The sequence below is a fragment of the Gopherus flavomarginatus genome, chromosome 8 (assembly GCF_025201925.1).
Source record: "Gopherus flavomarginatus isolate rGopFla2 chromosome 8, rGopFla2.mat.asm, whole genome shotgun sequence".
Taxonomy (NCBI): domain Eukaryota; kingdom Metazoa; phylum Chordata; order Testudines; family Testudinidae; genus Gopherus; species Gopherus flavomarginatus.
In genome coordinates this window covers 41,214,775-41,226,654 of record NC_066624.1, presented here as the reverse complement: position 1 = coordinate 41,226,654, position 11,880 = coordinate 41,214,775, and positions in this window count along the sequence as shown.

The window sequence follows — 11,880 nt, the reverse complement described above, 5'->3', positions numbered from 1 at the left end:
ATTGGTTTTTTAATGTTATAATTCTTGACATCTGATTTGTGTCCATTTATTCTTTTGTGTAGAGACTGTCCAGTTTCACCAGTCGGAGAACACTTCAACCTCCCTGGTCACTCAATTACAGACTTTAAAGTCGCACTATTTCAACAAAAAAAACTTCAAAAACAGACTCCAATGAGAAACTGCAGAATTGGAATTAATTTGCAAACTGGGCACCATTAAATTAGGTTTGAATAAACACTGAGAGTGGATGGGTCATTACACAAAGTAAAAACTATTTCCCCCTGCTAATTTTTTCCCCTACTGTTACTCACACCTTCTTGTCAACTGTTGGAAATGGGCCAGCCTGATGATCACTACAAAAGTTTTTTTTCCCTCCTGCTGATAATAGCCCACCTTAATTTGTTACTCTTGTTGCAGTTGGTATGGCAGCACTCATTTTTTCATGTTCTCTGTGTGTATACATATCTTCCTACTGTACTTTCCACTCCATGCATCCGATGAAGTGGGTTTTAGCCCATGAAAGCTTATGCTCAAATAAATTTGTTAGTTTTTAAGGTGCCACAAGTACTTCTCATTCTTTAAGTTATCTGTACTCTTCATTCTCTACGCCAGTTACACTATGCTAGTTTTTGATGTTTTCCTGGCTGCATCCCAGGCCCATCATCCTCAGGTAAAGTAAGCCAGGATCCCATTCCAGCAAAGCACTTCAGCATGCATTTAACTTAAGTGCTTGAGTCCTCCCAGGACTCCAGTGGGATTACTGGCATACTTAGATTTGAGCACATGCTTATGTGTTTTACTGATTGAGATGCTACTGCCCACTTATACAATGCATAAAGCTATGAGGAGCAAGGTGTGTTTCTCTTTCCTATGAATCTCTTGGGTTTGACAGGAGATCCAGCTGGCTAACTCTGGGACTTCTGAGCTGGTTTATGGATTAAAATAAAAGAAGCTTTGCACTGGATTGGGTTCTACTTTTTGTGCCCTGTGAAATCACCATGGAAATCATCACAGGACAGTGTCAACTTGGTTTCTTTGCTGAAGACTCCTGGATGTGCTGTTGTGAGAAGTGTTTATTCCTTGTGTCATGAAGAAGCTGTAAATGGGTGAAGCTGGGCTATATCAGCAGGTAGATGTGGCATTTTGATAACTCCAGCCAAACTGGGGAAATTAAGTATATATATCTATATGCCTTCATAGCTCCTGAGTCCCTGTAGGGATAGTTAAAATATTTTTTGCTCTTAATTGATTGTTACTATGGAGAAAACTGAATTAGAACACAGGAGTATGAAGAGAGGTGGTAAATGAAATGGTCATCAGGCTGGAAAAATTGTAAAAAAGTTTTTACCCACACTCTCCTTTTCTTCCATATATGGGGTTGACTTGTTAAAAAATAAAAGGAAACATATCTGATCCCAGACAGTCCCATTCTTTCCCAACTTGACTTTCACTGACAGATGTGGGTTTTATGGTTTGTTTTATTGTTTGTTATACAAGGAGATAGTTATTGCACATTTGTTATCTTGCTGTCCAACTATAAGCAAAGACAAAGCACTTATAGTTTTGACTGGGAGATAGCTAGGCAGACTCAGCACTATATATACCTACCCACCCACCCTTCCTGGCTGAACTTGCCTAATTTCCTTGTGGCAACACTATAGTGCCTTATCTCCACTATGTTTTTGTAGCAGAATAGCTAACATCAATTCACTATCTCAAAGTAAAGCAAAAACAAAGCCACTGTGTCAAGTGTCAGCGAAAGAAAAAAGACTCTTCAGTAAAGACTCAGGTGCACATGAGTTAGCCTGGCTCAAATGAGAGAAGTTAACTTGAGAGTGGCCACACTATGAAATAACACTTGAGCTGCAGCTGAACAAGTGGGCTAATTTGAGCTGCTTATGGCCAACAAACTCAGATAATAATACCTAACTCATATATGGCTCTTCTGAGCTGTAGATCTCAAAGCACCTTCACAATCTTTTGATATATTTATCCTCCCTGAGAGGCAGGGAAGTTCTATTATTATCCTAATTTTACAAATGGGAAACGGAGATGCTAAGAGACTTGCCCAAGGTCATACAGGAAGTCTGTGGCAGAGCAGGGAATTGAACCCCAGGTTTCCCAAATCCTAATCCAGTAAGCACTTCCCACCTCAAATTAAGGGTTACTGTGCCTGGCAACACTGGAATTAATTGTGCAGTGAACACAAACCCCTAAATTACTGCCTTAAATGGAAGTGCTGGATGACTGCTGAAGGATGAATGGGCAACTCCCAATCACTGGGGATCTCAATATTATTCCCCCACCCCGGGGACAATTTGATTAACCCTTTTCCTGCAAGAATTTCCAACATCCTATGGTCCTCAAATTGCCCCATAAAATGCTTTCACTTTCACCCCTTTAAAATGACATGGGACAACATTGGCCTCCAATGCAAGCTATAGGCCCAGAATCTAGGTCCTTCCCCCACCCCCCACCATTTTAAATTTTGCCTACCTTCCATACATATTTCTTGCCTTTATGAACACACAATTCCTGGAGACATATTACCTTAAACTTCTAGCTGCCATAATACTGTGATCTAATTTCAGTTGTTGAGTTTAGTGTGCAGGTGCTGAGTGTTGTGGGTGGCCTGTGAGATGGGGGAGGTCAAACAAGATGATATTTGTTGGATACTTCTGTTCTTAAACTTAATGACACAAACTAATCCCTTTGGGTTATTTTAATCTTCAACTCCAGCATGACCTAGGCAGGGGCGGCTCTAGTTTTTTTGCCACCCCTAGCACAGCAGTCAGGCTGCCTATGGCTGCATGCTTGTGGGAGGTCCACCAGTACCCGCTGCCAAATTGCCGCTGAATCCGCGGGACCAGGGACCTCCTGCAGGCATGTTGCCAAAGGCTGCCTGACTGCTGCCCTCGCAGAGACCTGCAGGCCGCCCCTCCGCAGCTTGCTGCCCCAGGCACATGCTTGGAGTGCTGGTGCCTGGATCCATCTCTGCTTTCCACCTGAGGATGGGTATCAACAAACGCTGAGGCACGCTCATGAATAATTCCTTAGAAAAAGTTTCTCAAACATGGTGTGAAATTCCAAGGAATTCTGGAGTTTTAATCTGCCAGATTCAGGTGCTGTTCAAAAAACCTGTTGCCCCAAATCAATGTGAGTCAGTTACACCCACAGGCGGAGTTCTGTGTTGCTCCCTTCTCCCTGATGAGTTTCTGATCAGAAACAAACTCCAAGCCAGCGGTGGCTCCAGGCACTAGTGCTCCAAGTGCATGACTGGGGCGTGAAGCCACGGGGGGTGCCCTGTCAGTCCCTGACAAGGCGACAGTCAGGCAGCCTTGGCGGCTTGCCTGTGGGAGGTCCTCGGTCCCGTGGTTTTGGTGATAATTTGGTGGCGGATATGCCGAAGCCTTGGGACGGGGGAACTCCCACACGCAAGCTACCAAATCCACAGGGCCAGGGACCTCCCGCAGGTAAGCTGCCGAAGGCAGCCTGCCTGCTGTGCTTGGGGCAGCAACAAAGCTAGAGCCACCCCAGGTTGAAGGAGGGTCTGATTTAGCGCCTGCGAGTCTCTTTGCTGGCCGGGACAGCGCTCCGGCCATGCGCACTCTGGGGGGCTCCAGCCTACGGGCGCTGCTCTCAGGTGAGCGAGGGAGAATGGCGCAGGGGCCAAGGCGCGGCGCTGGAGGAAGGGTGGGAGGGGACTGACAGGGAAGTTCGGAGACTGCAGACTAAGATGGGGGTTGGGATGTTTTGCAGAATCTGTGGCCTGGCCCCTTGTGGCACAGAGTTCACTGTCCTGGAAAGCCCGATCCTGGCAGATCATATCACTCGAGTCAATTCTTTTGCCAGGTCTGCCATACGCCCCCCACACCCCAGCGCTGGCTGCCATTGGTCAGTGAGGGGAGCAGGATCTGTCCCTGAAGGGCAGGGAGGGGGATGCACGGGCTTGGAGCATTTGGGGCTGTAGCGTGCCGTTGACATGAACTGCAGTGCCTTCTTCACTAGAAGCCCCATCCCCGGGCAGACATGCCACTGAAATCAAGATGCACCTTAGAAGTTGTCATAACTACAAAGGGAAAAAGGGTAACAACCCTCCTGGACAAAGGCACCAAAATTCTTTTACCTGTAAAGGGTTAAGAAGCTCAGGTAACCTGGCTGACACCTGACCCTAAGCACCAATAAGGGGACAAGATACTTTCAAATCTTTGGGGGGTGGGGTAGGCTTTTGTTTGTGCTTGTAAGGGTGTGGACTTACCTCTGTGGCATCTCCTGCTGGTCTCTTCTGGGAATTAGCTCTCCAGCCTCTGGAGCACCTTCTGGCCAGCGTCCTGCTGCCTCTTGGCCCCCCATGTTCCTCCCAGGACCCAGTACCCCTTTATCTTAAGGTCTCCCCTCCCCAGAGAACCCCCATCCACTATCCCCACCTCACCTCAGTATCAGGCTAGTCATCATCTAGCCCTCACGCCCTGGGGCAGACTGCAGTATTAGCCTACTCATCACCAGCAAGGTTGGGTATGGACCCGCTCCCTTTGCCTACCGCTGGGCTGCCCTCTGCAACCTCTAGTACCTATTTACCTTTTGCTAGGCCACAGCCTGGGGCTTTCCAGTGTGAAAGTAAAATAAATTATATATTAAGAATAGAAAGGATTAAAGAAATGTTGTCTGTATCTTTAAGCAAAAATGTTGGAATGTTGCAACCAGGTGTCAGGAATACAGACATTAACATAGAACAATTGCACCGTTTAAGGGCAATTGGTGAAGCATTAGCCTTAGATCGATAACAGTTAGTAAGGAAATAGGATATGCATGCTGTGCCTCAGGTGAATTTTCCTGTTTTGCTTTCTTTGTTCCTTTGTCTAATTCCCGCTCTTTTATCTGTATAAATAAGACTGTTTGGGTCTTGCATGGCCACTCACATATTCTGAATGTTATTGGCGGAGCGCTGCGCTAATAAACAGAGTGGTCTGACAAATCGTGAGTCTTGATTCTAACTTTGACACCAGACTGGAGCTCCCCAGCCTTTCCCCATCCCTGCTTCACTCAGGTACCCTGTCTCTAACTCCCTACAGCCAGGCCAATCTCCCTCTACAGCCAGAGAAAGACTGACTGGGCTTCTGGCTCATAGCCTCATATAGGGGCCAGCTCGGCCTGACTGGGACATGGCCACAGCTGAGCCTACTTTCCCCAATCAAACCAGGCTTCTTGCCCCAGCCACAGCCCTCTCCTAGGCTGTGTTAAGCCCTTCAGGGCAGGAGAGGGGTAAGCACCCTGCTACAGTACTCTTTGGCCAGGTTGCAGCCCCTACACCGGCTCCTCATTAACATCCTCTTACGTTTCTGGTTGCACTTTTCCCCTCATCTCCTTCTCTACGCACTCCCTATTCGTGGCCCCACGAAGTCCCGGGACCTCCTGGTCAACCTCCTCCTTGCCCTGGCTAAAAAGGCCATCTACACGACCAGGGAGAGGAGGTTGGCCAATGGAGACCCCGGTGACTGTGGGGCTTGTTTCCGATCCATGGTCCGTTCACGCATCTGGGCGGAGTTCCTCTGGGCGGCGTCCACTGGCTCCCTTGACGCCTTCGAGGAGCAGTGGGCACTGTCCAGGTTCTGCTCGGTGTCCCTGTCAGGTTCCCTTCTTATGACCCTTTGACCTCACTCCTGTCCCTGTTCTTCTATTAGTTGTCCCCCGAACTCAGTGGGTTCTGTGGTCCTGTGGGTCCTCCCCTTAGGCTGGGGGGGGATCCTTTAGCAGTGGGCGGGCTTTGCCCGCCCACTTCCCAGACACCCAATAGATACAGTACTCTTTGTTTTGGGGGTGTTTGTTCTTGGGACTAAGAGGGACCAGACATCAATTCATGTTCTCCAACTCTTTCTGAACAAGTCTCTCGTATTTCAAACCTGTAAGTAACAGCCAGGCAAGACATATTAGTTTATCTTTGTTTTCTCAACTTGTGAATGTTCTCTTTGCTAGAGGGAGGTTTATCCCTGTTTTGTTGTCAACTTTGAAACTAAGGCTAGAGGGGGTTCCTCTGGGCTCTTTGATTACCCTGTAAAGTTATTTTCCATCCTGATTCTACAGAGATGATTTTTACATGTTCTTTTTAATAAAATGCTTCTTTTAAAAACCTGACTGATTTTTTCCACTGTCCAAAAACCCAGGGGTTTGGGTCTTTGATCACTTTGTAGCCAATTGCTTAGGATATTATTCTCAAGCTTCCCCAGGAAAGGAGGTGTAAGGGCTTGGGAGGCTATTTTGGGGGAAGAGGAACTCCAAGTGGTCCTTTCCCTGTTTCTTGATAAATCATTTAGTGGTGGCAGCGTACCAAGTTTTAGCCTAAGCTGGTAGAAATAAGCTTAGGGGGCTTTCATGTGGGTCCCCACATCTGTCAGAGTTCCTTCTCCCCTCTAATATCTAGTGTACTGAAGTGTAGCAGTTAAGGGCTGTTGTGTGTCTGTAACTGACTTGTGCTATGAGGTCTGAACCTGCCCACCGCAGGGAAGTTGCCGACATTGGGGAATGTGGCTCACCCTCAGTGGTGAAGCTTAGAACTTGTTCTGCAAAGCTGCCTTTTCTTCCAGGGGGCTTGTGAGTTTGGATAGTCTTCAAAAGGTCCTGTCGTGTGGTGTAGCCCAGTCATTTCCTGAGTCAGATGTCCTCCCATTACTGCTAAAAGACAAAGCCAAGAAACCTTCATACCAAACAGCCCACACCATCAAAACCTTTGTATATACCACAGGCTGGCACAGAAAAGCTGTTTCAGGGAAATTTAAAAAAAAAATGCTGTTGCCGTTATTTCTCATACCCTTCTGTCTGCAGTGCCAGTTTTTCTCCTAGTGCCACAAGCTAAACTGTACACACTTCGGGAGCAGAAGGAAACAAAAAGTTGATATATTTTATAAACCTCCCCAAATAATCTGAGATTTGTTTACCACACTTCATAATTACACTGTGATAAGGGTTTTTTTTCTTTCTGTTGGTGGTGCTGGTTGTTTTTCAAAGGGCAGATATTTTGTGATCAACCAGAGTTAGAAATTAAAGGTCCAATCCTTATTAAACCTTAGTCCCATGAGTGGTCCAAAAGAAACACCACTGAGGACAATGGGATGGTTTGCATGTGTAAGAACTGCTCCCGTGCAAAAGGTCTGCATCCTAGGCCCTTAAGCAATTGGCAGCTCCCAAATGAGGTAAAGCATCTATTTTTCTCCCTTCACTGGATTTTCAGTGGGACTTTCAGAGACTAGCTGCCCTTTCTGTCTTTGAAAATCTCTCCTAAATCTGTCGCTAGTCTAGGACTAAAAACTGCCTGTCCTACATCTTTTATCAGAGTAGCTGTGGTGGGGTTAAACCGCTTGCTTTGTGGAAAGATGGAAATGTTGTTGTGTGGCTGGTGATGCATGTTTCTTTTTATTTTCAAATATGGTCGTGGCTTGAAATTTGCTCTGAGGGTTGGACTTGTGCAACTTATTAAATGGATATTACTGCCAAATATATCTAGGCATCTATCTACACCCAAACATAAGTATCACACATATGGTAGTGATACCAGTGTGGAAAAACTGGATTCTCACAATAAATGTCACTCCTCTTGCACTCTGTGCACTGGGACCGCTTCTAGTATCAAAACTTTTGAGCAGCTACAGTTGGCATTTAAACAATCAGTTGAAATTTCTTTCTATCCTCTTGCAGTGAGGAATTCCTTCCATCCTGGATTATATTCAATAGTCAATCCTTGACCAATGAGAGGCAAACATCTTAATTAGGCTTAAGAGAGCTTGACAAATGTATTAGCGCAATTGTATGATGGGGTTGCTTGTGAGGCAGGGGGTAGGGCACAGCAGCCTGGGGGCTCACTTTTGGTTTATGATTTATGTGCCTAAAAGCTCATGCTTCAGGGTTTTAGCCACACCTTCAGGGGTCAGGAAGGGATCTCCCCCCCCCCGCCCCCCGGTTTTTTTTTTTTTTTCAAATTTCTTTCCCCTGAAAGCATCCGAGATGAGCACAGCTGGAGATGAGACATCGGATGGGGAGGTCCAGGGCTCTGAGTGGGCACTGAATATTCTCTCGGATGCTTGGCTGACTTGTTCTCACTTGTGTGCTCCGGGTCTAACTGGTCAATGTATCCGGGATTGGGAAGGATATTTCCCCCAGGGCAGATTGGCAATGACTTTAGGGCATGTTGTGGGACCTCTGCAGCATGTGGGTCACTTTCTTGGATTATCTGGATATATCTTACTTAAACATTTCCCTGCCATTGCACGGACTTGGCCACTGGTGCACCTCGATCCCACCTATGCTCTGCCTGTGGCACATTGTAGTCTAGTCTCCTGTGGGCTCTAATGCTTTGGTCTCACTTTGGTTGTTGGGTTTAGTATGCAGGCACTGGGTGGTGTTGGTGGCCTGTGATTTACAGGAGGTCAGACTAGATGATTCAGTGAGTAGTTTAAAGACAGATGTCTCACTCCCCATCAGGATTAAAAATGAGACCATGATTTGATTAGAAAGACCTTCCTAAAGATACTAAGCATTTGTGTCTACTCTGGGAGACTCTGAGTTATTTTACCTTAAAATACAGTCCAGCTATGAGTGGAAAAACTATTTTTAACCAATCTGACCTGTAAATTTTATAGTAGAGACACAGGTCATATATTGGACTTTGCCACCTATACAATCTTGCCTAGGATAAATAAAGAAATGATGTCTTGACTCAGGAAAGCACATGCTTACTTTTCAGCATGTGCTTACGCTGAACAAGATGACTTCCTGAATTAGTGCCTGTATTTAGGAAAAGTTTGATTTCAGATATTTGTAGAGCTTTCTTATACAGCTGAATTCCTCCCCACAGAGTCATGGTAAGGGAGCATGGTTTTACAGATGGAGGGCCATGAGGGGGTGTAGTGTGTAACGAATACATTAATCTATTATAAGAGCTGGATATGAGAGACTACTGCCTGATAAGTCAGGGATGGGCAACCTTTGGCACACGGCCCACCGGGGAAAGCCCCTGGCGGGCCGGGCCAGTTTGGCCGAACCTGCAGATGTGGCAGGTAAACAATCGCAGCTCCCACTGGCCGTGGTTTGCTGTCCCAGGCTAACGGGGGCTGCGAGAAGCAGCATAGGCTGAGGTATGTGCTGGTCCATCCTTCCTGCAGCCCCATCGGCCTGGGATGGTGAATTGCAGCCAGTGGGAACTGCAGTTGGCCGAACCTGTAGATGCGGCAGATAAACAAACCGGCCCAGCCTGCCAGGGGCTTTACCTGACAGGCCACGTGCCAAAAATGGCCGATCCCTGTGATAGGTAATATGTAAAAAGGCAATGGGGGAGCAGTAGCGTAGCTAGTGGGGTGCAGGGGAAGCAGCTGCTTCCCCTCAGCACATTTTCAAAAAAGCCATGCCTTAGGCGGGGTTTCCATGGCACCAGGGGTGGGGCCCATGCTCTGCTCTGAAGCTTGGCATGCCCGGCTTCCCCCAGCTTGCTGTATACCCCGCCCCCGCCAATCAGCCGTGTCTCCCAGCAGTAGGGAGACAGCTGATCCCATGGCAGGGAGGGGAGGGGAAGAACTGAGCTCCAGCAAGCTGGGCTCCTGCAGGCAGGCTTTGCTGGCTTCCTCTAGTGTGCTGCATAAACCCTGCCCCTTCCCTGCCTTGGAAAGAACTGAGCTCCAGCAAGCTGGGCTCCTGGGGAGGAGGAGAGGCTGGGGCCTTGGGAAAGAAGGGGGTTGGTCAGGACATGCCCCTATAGGGGGCAGGGGCGGGCACCTCCCCACCAGTCAACTGTTTATGGGTCCCATGGAGGCCCACGAGCCATCAGTTGTTTGGCAGGGGCGGGGAGTAGCTAGTGAGGGGAGTGTGAGTGCTCACTGTTTAGCTGTTTTTTGGCCACCAGCCAATCTGCGAGGGGAACTGCTCCTGGAGCAAGGGGCTGAGCAGCTGAGAGACCCCGCCTCCTTCTCCTACCTGCTTCTTGTGGCACTGTGGCAGGTGTGCTTTCTCTGACTCTGCAGCAGCATCGCCTAATCTCTCGCCCAACTAAAGGCAGCCAGTAGCAGCAGCTGGTAAGTGTATTTCAAAGGGGGTCTTTCTTGTAGTGAGGGTGGCTGGGGGAGATTGGAAACTCTCCAGGTGGCTGTGAGAGCCAACACCTGGCTGCTGGTGGGATGGCCACCTGCATGGTGGGGGGCAGGGAGCTCAGCCAGAGGCATCTCCAAAAGCACCCCCTGCACCTGGGCTGCTGGATCAGGACAGGCATTGGTTGGGTGGGAGGTGCATCTCCTGTGGAGTGTGGTGTCCCTGCTTGCCCTCCCTGCCCAGGCAGATGCCTGCCTCTCAGAGACAGTGGTCATGTAGTGTGCTTGGTTCCCCCTCCCTGGCATCTGGGTGACTGCCTGATTAGGGAGTGAGGGGTGGAAGGGAAGGGGCAGCGGGGAAGGGATAGGGGTTGGGGGTAGGAGTCAGAGAGGAGAACTATCAGGGGAGATCTCCATAACAGAACAATTTCTGCCTTGGGGGTGTGAATGGAATTGTCTCCCAAGGGAAGGCTGGAGCGAACTATCTGCTGTTGTAGTATGTGTTTAGTTTAGTCCATGTGCTCTGGCAAACACAAGTCGAGGCACCATGTTGGGGGGCAGGGAAAGGTAGCCTGATTTTCCCTTTCCTATCAGGGGAAACCTGAATTGTTTCCTAAGGGAAGGGCTTGTGATCATGTTAGGAGGAGGGGGAGGCATTGCTGAGTCCCAGGGTTGAGTAATTATCTGGTGATGGTGGTCATTAAGTTACTAATTGTCATTCACTTGCTGCACACAATGGGTGGTGATGGTTGTTTAACATCCACCCAGCCATTTGGTCAATGCCTTGTTTCTTGGGCATTGCCTTCTGTAACTTCTCTAACTTCATCCCACTCTCCTGTGAGTACAAATTCTGGTTCTATGGACCTGGTGCCTGGATCCCATATTGCCTTGCACTGGGTTTGGGAATTAGTGCCCTGACATGCAACTCCTCGTATTGTACTAACAGCAGGATCTACACTGGCACAACTATCTACAGGTGCCCTTGTGTTTAGCTGAAACTTTGGACTTAGTTTAGTGGGGATGGACTCAGACTGAGAACTAAACTGACACTATTATCCTGCTGTGCAGATCCCAGCGTGCTTGTACCGTGAATTTTCTGCATGCACATGTGGCTGTATTTATCTCATTGTGCTGCTAGTGCTACTTCCTTGGTGTAATGCTGACGTTATGCTAAAATGAATCATGAAAATAGTGTCCTGGTGTGATGGTGGTCTCACTCTGTGCTGTTAATGTGAATCTTGCATTATTGTATGCTGGGTTGGTGTAGCCCTGTTGACTATGAACGGTTTCCTCCTCTTCTGGTTTTAAATTCATGTGCTGAATCCCTTGGTTTCTTGGGGGATGCTATAGACATCTGTCAATGGACTTTTGGTCCCAGTTTACAACTAAATTATTGAACTTTGCATAAAATTTTCCAAAAATACATTTTACACTACTTGACTTTTTATAAGGACCTGATTTACGTGTATAATGTTACATACATCCCTGGCCCCACCCCAGAGCCTGCAACCCCAGCTGGAGCCCTCACCCATCTCCTACACTCCAACCCTCTGCCCCAGCCTGGTGAAAGTGAGTGAGGATAGGGGAGAGTGAGGGATGGGGGGTGTAGTGAGAAGGGGAGAGGCCTCGAGGAAGGGGCAAGGCAGATGTTTTCAGTTTTGTGCGATTAACTTAAGCCTATGAATCACTTATAATCTTTGTAAGGAATGCATTGGGTCTGTTTCTATCTATTTGCCCAGAGATACTTAAAGATTTGTGGTGAGAATTTCTTACTTAACTAAGGTCAAACTGTAATGACAGTTGAGTGCATTCC